The sequence below is a fragment of the Cryptomeria japonica genome, chromosome 10 (genome assembly GCF_030272615.1).
Source record: "Cryptomeria japonica chromosome 10, Sugi_1.0, whole genome shotgun sequence".
Lineage (NCBI taxonomy): Eukaryota > Viridiplantae > Streptophyta > Pinopsida > Cupressales > Cupressaceae > Cryptomeria > Cryptomeria japonica.
In genome coordinates, this window is record NC_081414.1 from 191575041 (window position 1) to 191588696 (window position 13656).

Sequence of the window (13656 nt, forward strand, 5' to 3'; positions counted from 1 at the left end):
AGAGCTCAATTCACTGGATTACCTCGAAGATAGAATGCATTAATGCAATTATTTTTTAAATCTCGGCTCAATCATGCAATTTATGGTATTTGGGTTGTAATGCCCCGCCAGGAAACCCCAAAGTGATAAAGCTAAAACATACAAATGGAGTGCAATAATTTTTTTTTAAAGATAAACACAACATTAAGATACAACGAGATATCAAAATTCAGATTACATAGTGGAAGACATCAACTAACACCTACAAGGTTCCCCAATGTGATTACTTAATTCCACAATTCACTTAACTCACACTAATAAATCCCATAAGTTGATTATCTTATAACGAGATAATTCTTAAACAAGGATAATTTCTTTCAGAAGATGAAAATATAAATCACAAAATAAGGTTCATCCATTAAGATTTATCTATACCTTTCGTTCATACTTTTCAATAAAATTTAAGCCATGCATCTAATTTAATAACACACTTTAATTTCATCATAAACTAATGAGTTCTTTCCATGCATACTTAATTTCCTTAACAATAAATGAATGTATTCCATTATACTAAGATACATTCATTCATGATCCATTTTACTACATCTAAGAGAGAATTGCATACATGCATTTAAAATTAATTTCATCTTATCCACTTATACATTCTATCAAAATGTCATTCATACATGCTAACACTAAACATGAAACATGAGGACAAAAGCATCACATAACACCAAGATGATCTCGGAGTTCACCCCTAAAGGGCTACATCTTTGGGTCTGCTCAACTACAAGACCCCTCTGATAATTAATAAAGTTAAGAATACATGAGGTTCTCATTATTTACAATCCTGCCATCAAGGCGAAACATAACCAATATACAAATGACCACATCGGTTAATAAATACATAATTGATCCCTGAATAGGAAAGGATCCATCTAAACATAAAAATGAAGCAAATACAAAGGTCCACTGGAGCATCCGCAAAACTAAGACATCACAACCCAAGGTCTAGCATGAAATCAGGTTCTCACAAAGGTATAAACAATAGTATGACTCCACAAAAGTGCTCCTATCCAGACAATACAACAACACACTAGCGAACGTAGGGACAAGTGTCATCACACAACCTCACATGGTTACCGTGGCAGGTCTTCATAGGTTCCAACCCATACACTGGGTTACCTTGGCAACCTAATCCGAACCTCCGACCCATCCAAGCCTCATGTGGACCCACACATCCTCTCATGAAGACAAGGATGATGGTTTTCCATTTCAAGCCTTCTCACAGCATGTCAAGTCTGTGTTAGCACTCGTCCCATGTGTGAGGCACAATTATCTTACTTAGAGATTAACATTCTAATCTACTGTTAGGTTATCACTTATTAGACTCACTTTCGATGGGTTACCCAGCAGCCACTTTGGGCGAGGCCCCCAATCGAAAGCCACTTTCCCATACGACACTAGACTATACTCAATTGACCTCAGAAACCAAGGAACAGACATGGTTAAGCAAATGAAGTTCAAAAAAGGAGGGAACAATGATCTGGTCAAACACGACTCAAAAGAGGTACACTTACTGATGGTACTCTAACCAGAGACCTGACCAACTATGGTCAATGACAAATCATCATTCGACACCCACATAAAGGATATGACCAATTACAACACCACCACAAATAACAGTCAAACTCGATACTAAGGACATAAACAGGTACCCCAAATCAATTCATATAACAGGGTCCTATCAAACAAAATAAGACTTGCCATTACTTAAGTAAAAGCGAATACAAAAATTAAACTCGCATAGGCAATAACCGAAAAAGACAATATTTTCCCATACTGATTTAAACATAGAAAGTCGATCAAGTTTTCTATATGATCCAAGTTAGATTGCAGTTATCTACCTCATTTAGATACAATTTGCTCTTGGTTTTCTAACTCTCTAAGGTTGATTGCATCGAACATACATAAATGCGCCATTATGAGTTCTTAAACCAAGTTCACATGAATATAATTAAATAGTCATTAACCAACTAAATATGATATCACTCTACAAATAAAACATCATTGTCATGTTGGTTCGAAAATAATTTCCCAAGTTCATCTTTCCAGAACCAAGTTAAATTTTTTTGATTTAAGGAAATATACATTAAAAGAACCAAAAATAGGTAAGCTTTTCCCAAATCCACAAAATTACTTCCTTACGTACATATAGAAAAATACCAAAATTAACTATTAACTAATGTATATATTTATTAATCCGTGATTAATTAAATATAACAAATTAATAATTAATAACGAAATTACTAAATCAAATATTTAATTAGAAAAATCTGCATTAATAATAAAATGAGATTTGAATATTAATCAATGTATATTTAACACTATACAATTAATTAATAACAATTATTCATGAACTATTAATTAATGACAAATTTAATCATAATTAAAAACTTAACATTTATATAAAATATTAAAATATTATATATTTTTTTTTTGCATTAAAAAATATATTTTAAAAAAAATAACGATTTCAAAATGGAAAAGAACGGGGGGGGTTATCCACGTGGACCCCACATGGGCCCCCTGGTAGCTCACGCTACCAATGGTAGCGCTGCTACCAATTGGTAGCAATTCGCTACCTTGGGTAGTGCTGCTACCAATTGGTAGCAATTCGCTACCTTGGGTAGCGCTGCTACCAATTAGTAGCAGCCGCTACCTTTGGTAGCCCTACTGCCACCCCACGTGGTGGGGTTATTCCCCTCCACGTGGGTCTTTGTATAATTTTTTTTAATTTTTTTTCTTAATTTTTTTTTAAAATAAATTACTGTGAATAAGACACAGTAAAAAAATAAATAGTCTCAGTGAGACTTAAAACCAAATTTCCAACAGCATGGTTTTTTTTTTGTTTTTATCAAATACCGAGATTCAAGAAGGGGAATTTCTCCAAAACAATGCAATACTGGCAAAATAAGATTTATTTACACATTTTTAAACCACAAATCTACCAAACCCCAATCTAAATTTCAAATTAAAACTTAATCAGGGAACCTTTAATGGAAATTTTAACCAAGTTTATCAAGAACAGCCAAACCCCCAAAATTTGGTTTTAGAAAAATAATCTGAACAACCAAATTTAAAATCTGAGAGCTGGGGAAGAAGGGAGGTGGGTTTGAGTTTGTGATTTCATTACAACTCTACCATTTTCCACAAAATAAGAGATTATTTACAATCACAACCACATTTCTTTAAAAACTCCAAAAACAATCTTTTAAAAACATAGAAACCAATGAAATTAACCAGAGGCCTACCTGTTTAAGCAATCCTGGCAAGATTGAAGAAGAACCCAATTCTCCATCTCAAGAAATTCCTTCTCTTCCCAAAACCCCCAATTTTTTCATCCAAAAATATTTTTCCAAAAAAAATCAACCTCCCGTATTTTCCAAAAGTCAAGGTTAAATGGAAGAAGTTTGACCAAATTTTTTTTTTGGAATTGAAATATTTTATTTAAAATAATTCCTCAAAAATCATTCTTTAAAACTATATCAATAAATTAAATTTTCTTTTCAATTTAAAATTGATTTTCTCCAATAACTGAAATTAACCTTTCTATTTCAAAAAGCCAACAAGATTAAATTAATTCTATTTCAATTAAATTTAAATCTTTCTTTTCATAAGCATAAACAGAATACATTTAATATTTAAATTTAACCATTTAATTGAACTTGCTACCAAACTGAATCGAGCACTTCAATTAACGATTAATCACATAAAAAGGGAGCCTATTTAATTTAATCCCAAAATAAACTAATGCATAAACACACATTAAATCAAATTAAAGATTAAGGATTAATTGCTCAATTTAACCACACACACCAAACATGCAACCCAAGAAATCCACATAGACAGACGACCCACATACCCAACCAAAGGGGATACCAATGACGATTGACGACACTCACTTGAGCACGACTATGGTCAAATGAGGTTATCATGACCACCTAATCCAACTCTAAGGATTAAAGAGGTACACTCAAACATGCGAATTCAGGTGATGACGAACCTCGCACCCATGTGGCACTGTACCTAAAATCTCCTGCAACCAAGAGTCATACATACATACATATATAAACTTAATGAGAGTGTTAGCCTGAGATAATAACATGAAATAGGAGAATTAATAACTTGCATATGAATTGTTGTGAAAACCACATTAACAGGTATGCACTAAAATCAAAACATCTGACTATAATCATTATATTATGATAAACTAACCAAGGTCAAACCGAGACTAGAAATTGATTAGGGCAGGGGTACACTACATTCTCCCCCCTAGGTTCTGACTTACTCCTAGAAGTCGTAAGGCTAGATGGAGAACATGTCGCACGCATTAGCCCTGAAACTCATTCATCAAATATTAAATTGCACATAGGAATCTTTCCATAAATAAATGAAACATTATTGCTAAATCCTTTACGAATGCCATTATCCATTGGCAAGATACATCTAAAACCATACATTTCTTATAACATTCTAGGAATTACCCACAATCATAGTAGAGATACAAGAACTTTCTTCGTTTCATTACACCAAATTAAAGCATTAAAAGAGGTAAGCAACAATTACCATACTCATCTATCAAACATGACAAGAAAACATGCCATCATGATCAATTTCTTTTACCAATCCATCTTTTTCATTAAACTTTATCGCATAGAACTAGCTTCAAAATTTTAATTTCTACAACCAAGTTAACTTTCATGAATAAGAGCAACATAAATAACTCAATTGTTTACACTTGTTAGGCATAAGAAAAACTTTCCAAAGACTATGTCCCATAACATAGTGACAAGTTAACACAATTTACTCCATGATTCAAATAATAACCATCCACAAACTGGAATGCATAACTCAAAAGGCCACATGTGAGCATGTCTAATGCTTGGTCAAAGTTAACATGCACAATCAGCATCTCTATGCCTGATCTCAGAACAATAATATGATCATAAATATCCAATATATCACTCAAGGCTCGATGGTGCTAGGCACACCATAGCAGTGCTACCTTCCATACAAGACCTTTGTGAACATCCCTTGTTGAGTAAGGTGGTTAGCCTCCAAGAGATAGTCACCACACATAGGTAGGTAGTGGATCCTAGTTGCATCACATCCTCACATACCCCATCCTCAAGGTTCCCTACATCTACTTCCTCGTACACACTCTACCAAGACCATCTCATACATCCTTGGAGAGGAATTTCACATTTCAACACAAGACCAGCATACGAAAACAATAAGGATAAACCAGTTTAGCCACCAAAGTACAGATGAATAAAGATAATAAATCATCAATTCCAACAGTAAGGAAAGAAAATAATCCAGAATTTTGCAACACCAAATCAAGAATGCCAAAGATCACAAGATCATGGCTAAACCTTCAAAGTCAAAGTAGAATAAATTGCTAGTCCACAAACAAATAAATAAGAATATCACAACTGCACATAACATCGCTATGTGACTAGCATCTAGCCACCAATGAGGAAGGAAGGAACAATCATCTAGCTATTGCAGTAGCTCATCATGTGGTGTGACATAGTCACACTACCCACATGGCATGGCAGTGTGCACCTCGACATCACCCCACATCACGTCGTCACGCGGCATGGCCATACCCCAAGCGGAGAAGACATGCAATGGACGTATCTCGCATGGTAGTGTACCTAGCGGAAACAAGAACGCGCAGGTCATGTCCCACATAGCGACGTATCTATAAGGATACTCGCCATAAGCTAGAGGTATACATGACTAAGGTCCACCCACATGCCCACCAACACATATTAACTGGAAGCTCATGTGGATAAACCTACCTTTCATGAAGACAAGGAAAAGGATCCTCCAAAATACACCATCACTATGCTCAAGAGTCACCATCAAAATGCTCAAATAAAGGAGAGGAATGGGCTGTCACACATAAACCTATAAATAGATTCATCAAAAGGGAAAGTATTGAGTACACCTTTGATACAGTTTTATAGTATAACTATATCATTCCTCAAAATAGAGAAGCTAAAGTCACTTTGTGCCGATATTACTCATACGCCAATCCATACTATTTAAGGAATGGTGACTTTGAATACTACCCCTTAACATACTGAATTACCCACAACCTAAGGTTTGGTACTTGATAGGGAGGCAGTGCAAGTGGAATGCTCAAGTGACTTATATGTTCACTAAGCATAGGACCTTACTGTTTTCAAGGATTTGTTGCTGTAATCAGAGTGCAAAGGTTCATAGACCATCTCAAACTTCCTCTTGTTTCACCTCCCTAAGTCAAGACCTCTTGTATGCTGAAAGGCTTCAACCCCATAACCACTCTGGCTTGCTAAAACTATGTTCTTGGGGTCTGTCCCACAAAAGGAGTCAAATTCATGTGAGGACAACTTGTTTCAACTGGTATTGATGTCTTTTGTGCTTTTCATTCACCATTCGTGTACCCGATTTGACCAAAATTCAATTTTTAGGCCTAAAAAGGCTATAAGCAATTAGCCCTCCTTTTGGGGTTTTGTGCTCACCCTGTTCAAGCGATGGAATTCCAAACTGAAAGGTTTATATTTTTGGATACCCTTTTGGGATTTCTTGAAGATTCATCAAGTTTGGGGGTCCTTAAGTCCTTCTCCATGACTGTCCCAGAAATGGGCATAAAAGGAGGGTTTTGGAAGGGTTTGTTGTCAAAAACCACATTTCAAGCTTGGGAACCTCAAAATGATTCAAATACACCTATTTATACCTTGTTGTTGGCTAGCAATACCATAACCAAAAAGGTTTAAACCTCACAAAGTGAAGACCAAGATTTTCATGATATGCATACAAAGGAAATGCAACATTTGACAATTTTACACTTTTGCCTTCCACAAGCACTTTTTTTTTGCAAAATTCCAATTATAACAGAAGAATATGAACATAAACAACATTAGAGACAAGAAGGAATCCAATTTTCCCTGCACAAAAGGCATTAGGCAAGTACAAATGGTAAATAGTTCACTGTCAAGTAAATGGGACTGCACTTTTCCTCTTTTCACTGTTTTTCCATTTTGGACCTGCACTTTGCAATGTTAAAACACATATTTGAAGGTTTTTTTGTGCTCTATAAGAAATTATTTGTCTTCTTCATACATGAAGTCCTTCATACCTGCAATTTGAAGAGGAGAAAATCCATTTACAACTTCAACAATATGCAAAAATCAGTCATACTTGACTGTGGCAGCTTGCTGGGCATTTTACATTTTTTTTTTTTTTGCCTAAGGAGATCATTGTTTGATCTTGGATTTTACATTACCCAAGAGTAGGGCTTACTCCTTTCTTGTACTTTTTTACAAGAAAACAAAGTATGGACAGAGGTTTTCACACCAATGAATGGAGGAGAGCAAACTAGGAAAGAAAACAACTACCAAACAGTGACTCACTGTTTTGGCTTACAATTCATGAAACTGAAACATATAACCTTCCTCTTCCAGACTTAGGAAGTCTCTTTTCTTTCTCACAACACTTAGACAACACATATGTCTATTCACCAAAAGGATGCAAATGCTATGGAAGAGCAAAGCATCATACTTGTGCAAAGACCCTAGCCAAATGGCTTACTTGCCTAGGGCTCCATGGCCACAAAACACCTTGTACCTACACTCTTGAAACCAAAACTCATATTTACATAATGTACAAATTGACCAACTGGTTCTTGAGAATCCATGAACACTTTAAGACTCCAAGAAACCAAGTTGGTCAAGCATTCTTGCCCAAATTCCTAGACTGGGCAGTGAAACTGTGAAATCAAAACAATTTTGCTACAACTTCAAAACTTAATCAAATTTAATGCCACCAAAGGCAAAAGTTTAGGAAAACATGTTAGAATCAGAAAACAAAAGAACAGTATGGACAAGTACAGTAGGTGTACGGACTGTTGTTCACATGGAGCCAAAAACTAGAGAAAACCAAGTAAAAACTAGTGCAAGTTTGCAAAACTTCTCATAACTTCGAATGATCAACCCTTACAAAAGTTAAAATAGGAGTTTAAATACCTCTCCAAGTTGGTTAACCTCCTATACGGACAGGTACATGTCCAAAGGCAATTAATTTTGACATTTTGATGCCTAAATGACAACTTTTGGTGCCTAGAAAATGCAAGATTGACCTCCAAAACTAACCATCATCTAAAAACACTTCTTATACCTTAAATCCAAACATAAAACATTTCTAAAACCTTTCAAAAACAAAAACACACTAAAAACTCACTTTTTACAACATTTTGCCAGGCAACACCAAAACTGGCAATTTTGAGGAAAAGTTGAAAACAGGAAACCAAAACAACACAATGAGTTCAAAACTCATCCAAACAACCTAGAACAACTTCAAAAAGCATGCTAAACAACTTTCCAACTTAAAATAACACAAATCAAACCTGAGATGAAAAAGAAGCTGAGAATGAGCTAGGTGCTCCTGCACCATACTCCCCCAGTGACAAAGAAGTCATGTGACTCCTTTGGGTAGAATAGAGAGAGGAATACCAGCCTTGGTGAAGTCACTTTTAGGTATCCAAATGGCTTCAGAAGCTGGTTGATCTTTCCATTTGATCAAATGCTCAAAGTAGTCATGCCTTCTAGTCTTCTTGATGATTCTGGAATCAAGTACCTGTTCAGGAATGGGAGAAGAAGAAGAGGGGAGAGGTAGATCAGAAAGGGAATTTGAAATGTCTGAAACTCTTTGATTCTCTGCTAGAGGCTACCCCTTGAAAGGTACCAAATCTGCAACATTAAAGATAGGAGATAAAGAAACATCAGCAGGTAAATCAATTTTATAAGCATTTGGACCATACTTAGCCAAAATCCTGCAAGGTCCAATTCTTCTCATCTGTAACTTGGTAGGAACTCCCTTCTGTAATCTAGACTTGTTGAGATGCACCATCACAAAATCCCCAACTGTAAATTGGACATCCCTCTTTGAAGCATCCACCCTTTCCTTGACTCTTGTTGTGGTATCCTGCAAAGACTTTTTAACCTGTTCATGTATCTCTTTGAGAGATTGTGCCATGTTTTCTACTATCCCACTAACATGTTGCAAGTTAGTCACATCATGTAACTCAAAAACACCTCTTGGATGCATACCATAAACAATCTGAAATGGGCTCTTACTAGTGGATCTGTTTACACTGTCATTGTAGGCAAACTCTGCCTGTGGGATAAGCTGATCCCAACTTTGTCCATACTCCTTGGTGAGACATCTAAGTAGATTACCCAATGTTCTATTCACCACCTCTGTTTGGCCATCTGTCTGTGGATGGTAAGCTGAGCCAAACGACAAGTTAGTACCCAATTTCTTCCACAAAGTCTTCCAAAAATGACCCAAAAACTTAACATCTCTATCTGATACAATACTAGATGGCAAACCATGTATTTTGGCAACCTCTTTAAAGAAAAGAAAAGCAATATGACTAGCATCATTAGTAGTTTTGCAAGGAATAAAGTGAGCCATTTTACTAAATCTGTCCACAACCACAAAGATACTGTCATGCCCTATTTTTGTCCTCGGTAAGCCTACAACAAAATCCATACTGATGCATTCCCATGGCCTAGAAGGAATGGGAAGTGGCTGATATAAACCAGCATTAGTGCTATGTCCTTTGGCCTTCTGACATATCATGCATTGTTCAACATACCTCCGGACATCTCTCTGCATCTTGGGCTAGTAATAAAAATGTTGAACCAACTCTAAGGTCTTGTTGAGACCAAAATGGCCACTCAAAAACCCATTGTGTTTCTCTTGAATGATATTTTCTCTCATGGAACCTTTAGGAACACATAGCTATCCTCCCCTAAATAACAAACCATTCCGCAATGTATAGTCATCATACTCACTATGAAAATGATTCTCAAAAGCAAGACAAACTGTATAAGCAGCAGCAAAATCATCATCATTAGGATATAAATCTCGAAAGCAATCTATCCCAACACTCTTTACTTGGATCTCCTGGATAGTCAACAATTTCCTACTTAAAGCATCAGCTACTTTGTTACATTGGCCTTTCTTGTGCTTAAGAGTGAAGGTATATGCTTGTAGGTACTCTACCCATTTCACATGTCTATGGTTGAGTTTGTCCTGAGAATTCAAGAAACTGACTGCCTGGTTGTCGGTATACACAACAAATTCTTTAGGAAGAAAGTAATGCCTCCACTTCCTGAGTGCCTGCACCAATGCATATAACTCTAAATCATAAGATGAATAATTTTTCTTTGCATCATTTAGTTTTTCACTAAAAAAGGCAACTGGTCTGTTATCCTGACTCAAAACTGCACCTACTGCAAGATGACTGGCATCACATTCTATGGTAAAAAGCTTATCAAAGCTAGGAAGGATTAACACTGGATGTGTAGCAACTCTAGTTTTGAGTAACTCAAACCCCTTATTGGTTGCTTCGGTCTATTGAAACTTAACCTTATGACCACCCTTTATTGTATCTAACATGGGTGCACAAATTTCACTGAATCCTCTGATAAACTTTCGGTAAAACTGGGCTAGACCATGAAAACTCCAAACCTCACTGGCTAATTGTGGGGTTGGCCAACTTGTTATGGCTGCAACTTTAGAATGATCCATCTTAAGATCTCCACTAGACACAACAAAACCAAGATAGACTAGCTCTTGCTGCATAAAATCACATTTCTCAAGATTTATGGTTAACTGCTCATCAGATAATCTTTGTAAAACAATAGCTAAGTGTTTCAAATGCTCCTCTTTAGTCTTACTAAAGATGAGAATATCATCTAAGTAGACTACCACAAACTTACTGAGAAAATCCTACAATACTTCATTCATTAACCTCATAAAGGTACTGGGAGCATTAGAGAGTCCAAAAGGCATAACCAACCATTCATAAAGACCCTCATTTGTTTTAAAAGTAGTTTTCCACTCATCACCCTCTTTTATTCTTATCTGATGGTAACCACTCTTTAAGTCTATTTTGGAGAAATACCTCGCACCCCCTAAACAATCCATCAGATCTTCTATCCTGGGAATGGGGAATCTGTATCTTATTGTGATCTTGTTGATAGCTTTGGAATCTGTACACAATCTCCATGTGCCCCCTTTCTTAGGTGCTAACACAGTGGGCACTGCACAAGGACTTATACTCTTTCTGATTAATCCTTGACCCAATAACTCTTGAATTTGTCTAGCTACCTCTTTGTTTTGTTCAGGAGTCATCTTGTATGCTGCTTTGTTTGGCAAAGAAGCTCCTGGTATAAAGTCAATTTGATGACTAATGGCTCTAGGAGGAGGTAATGTTGATGGGTGTCCATCACTGATGATGTTCTTAAAACTATCAAGAATTTGCTGCACCTCTTGTGGGATCTCTACTTGTTTTTCTTTCTTATCCTCCTTAGGTTTCACTACAAGTGCATAGCCAATCCCATCTCCCTCTTTCATGGTTTGGATGAACTCTTTTTCCTTGACTAATAGCACTTTAGGTGCCTGTGGTTTGTTGTTCTCTGTCTCTTCACTAAGGGACTGAATTTTGTAGACAATGCCATTCTTTTGAAAGGAATATGTGTTTTTTTCACCATCATGGTGTGCCTTTCTATCAAATTGCCAAGGTCTACCCAATAGTAGATGGCAAGCATCCATGGGAAGGATGTCACATAGAATCCTATCTTTGTACTCACCTATATTGAAGTCTACCCATGCTTGTTCATTCACTAGGACATGTTGCCCCTTGTTTAACCAGGTTACCTTGTAGGGTTCACTATGCTTCATTCTAGGTAGGTTCAATTTACCAACTGCCTCCTCTGAGATGATATTATCTGTGGAGCCCGAGTCAATAACAACCTTACATACCTTGCCCAAGATTTTGCACTTTATCCTGAACAAGGCTCTTCTCTGAGACACTTCACACTTATGAGGTTCTTGCATCAATACTCTCCTTATCATTAAACTCTCACCATCTCCGGGTGCTAGGTGCATTGTTGGAGTTCTTGTACTACTCCCTTCCTCCTGAACATAGTTCACTTTTCTTTCACCTCCATGGGAAGAAGTGGGCTTTTTAGGACACCTATAAGTAGGATGACCCAATTTCTGGTAGTTGTACCATTTCATTGTGGAGAAATAAGACCCTTCCTCCTGAACATAGTTCACTTTTCTTTCACCTCCATGGGAAGAAGTAGGCTTTTCAGGACACCTATAAGTAGGATGACCCAATTTCTGGTAGTTGTACCATTTCATTGTGGAGAAATAAGACCCTCTACCTGGGCCACTAGACCTACCCCTTCCTGGGTTGCTTGATCCCCTTCCCCTAAAATTAGGTTTGCTTTGAGAATCCCCACTTTGCTCAATAAGCTTAGATTCCCCCTAGGACCTTTGGTCTATGTGTCTTCCCCCAAAACTGCCTCGATGGCCTCGACCATCTCTGCCTCTTCCTCTGCCTCTGTTATGCTGCTCTTGCTTCTTCCTACTCCTTTCCTCTACCTTGAGTGCAAGTTGATAGCACTTCTGGACTATTGTAGGGCACAACAAACTTAACTCTTCCTGTATGTTCCATCTCAAACCATTGAGATACCTAGCCACCTTGACATTCTCATCCTCTTGAATCTTTGACCTAAGGCATAACTTCTGAAACTCCTCGGTGTAAGTGCTGACATCTAACTCCTTTTGCCTAAGATTTTGCCTTCTCCTATGGAGCTGTATTTCATAGAACTCTGGAATGTAAGCCTCTCTGATCTTGGACAACATTCCCTTCCAGGTTGCTATGGGCCTTTTTCCCTCTTTCTCACATTCATCCTAAATGAACTTCCTCCATGTTAAGGCAGCTCCTCTCAACCTAGACTTAGCCACCTTCACTTTCTGGGCCTCTGTCACACCATCACACTCAAAATGGTTCTCAAGCCCCTCAATCCACTCCATGACCACTTCTGGGTCCATTTTACCACTGAATAGTGGGACTCCTTCTAGTGTTCTCCCACTCATAGCCTTCAAGGCTTTCAAAAAGGGCTCATTCTCTATCACAGGGTCTGGTATAGGGGTCTCATCCTCTATAGCTAATAGCTTACCATTACCTTTTGTTCCCTCTATCTTATTGCTGGCTTCATCTGCCTTCACTTCTACTTCACCCAACTTCTGCTCTAAGAGATCTAACTTCTCTTTGAGTAACCTATTTTCTTCTTCTTGGTCTTCCACTTTCTTTGCTAATTCTACATTTGTCACCATGGTTGTCAAACTGCTACTTTGTCCCAAGTGTAGCTGAGCTCTGATACCACTATGATAGGGAGGCGGTGCAAGTGGAATGCTCAAGTGACTTATATGTTCACTAAGTATAGGACGTTACTGTTTTCAAGGATTTTTTGTTTTAATCAAAGTGCAAAGGTTTATAGACCATCTCAAACTTCCTCTTGTTTCACCTCCCTAAGTCAAGACCTCTTGTATGCTGAAAGGCTTCAACCCCATAACCACACTGGCTTGCTAAAAATATGTTCTTGGGGTCTGTCCCACAAAAGGTGTCAAATTCATGTGAGGACAACTTGTTTCAACTGGCATTGATGTCTTTTGTGCTTTTCATTCACCATTTGTGTACCCGATTTGACCAAAATTCAATTTCCTTTGTATGCATATCATGAAAATCTTGGTCTTCACTTT